A 1,109-nucleotide genomic window follows, 5' to 3' on the forward strand; every position below is an offset into this window, starting at 1 on the left:
GCTGAGAGGCCAGAGTGAACAAGGAAGAGGCATCAGAGAGAGAATGTGGTCCGGAAGGGTAGGGCTGTGTAACAGTGTAAGGACTTGCGCTTTTACTCTGAATAGAGTGGGAAGCTGCTGGTCAGTTCTGAGCAGTGGAGTAACATGATCTGACATGTTGAAAAGATCCCTCCAGCCACTGTGGCGAGAATAGATTGCAAAGGGGCAAGGGTAGAAGTGAGGAGAACATCGCAATAATCCAGATGAAACATGAGGGTGGTCTAAACCAGGCAGGGGCAGTAAGGTGAGGGGAAGTAGAGATACTCCGGATTGCATTTTGAAGGTAGAGCCAACAGAATCTCTTGACAAATGAAGTATGCGGTATGAGAGCAGTAGATGAGTTGAATAAGATGCTAAGGCTTTTGGCTTGAGCTACTGGAAGTATGGTGCTGCCATCAACTGGAATGCAAACTGTGGCTGGAACAGGATTTGGGGAGAAAGAGTAGAAGCTCAATTTGGTTTAAGTTTGAGATGCCTTTAGACATCCAAGAAGGGATGCAGTGTAGGCAACTGCTTACATGTGTCTGGAGTTCAGAGGTCCTGAATATAAAGCGCCCAGCCTAGTGCTAGGAGCAGAGCAATGCTCAGAAGTCACAGTTCACTTTCCTTCCCATATCCCTGACTCCAAAATTCTGTCCATCAATACTGCACAGAAGGGAAGACTCCAAGTCAGTACTGATTTGCAGTGCTGAGTGGCTTCTCCTTACCTGTACAAGCCTGGAGTTGCTTTATAAAAAGTAAATATCCTAATCCAGGGACCAAGTTGGTTTTTCAACATCAGCTTTATAAAGAGGATGATTTAGTCTCAGCTTTATATAGAGGATGATTTAGTTATGGACATCATTCCTTTTCCCGCCTTCCAAAGGAGTCACCAGCAAAGAATTCAGCACCTTTCCTCAGTGTTCTCTGTAGGTTCTCTCTCTAGCCCTTAAAACATACACCTTGGCTGGCTTGTCAACTCAGTTGGTCAGAGCATGGTGCTGATAACTCTGAAGTCCAGGGTTCTATCCCTGTATCAGCCAACCACCAAAAAACCCCACAGAAAACCCAAAACCGAAAGACTATACACA

The sequence above is a fragment of the Galeopterus variegatus genome, unplaced genomic scaffold (assembly GCF_000696425.1).
Source record: "Galeopterus variegatus unplaced genomic scaffold, G_variegatus-3.0.2 Scaffold844, whole genome shotgun sequence".
In the NCBI taxonomy this organism is placed as follows: domain Eukaryota; kingdom Metazoa; phylum Chordata; class Mammalia; order Dermoptera; family Cynocephalidae; genus Galeopterus; species Galeopterus variegatus.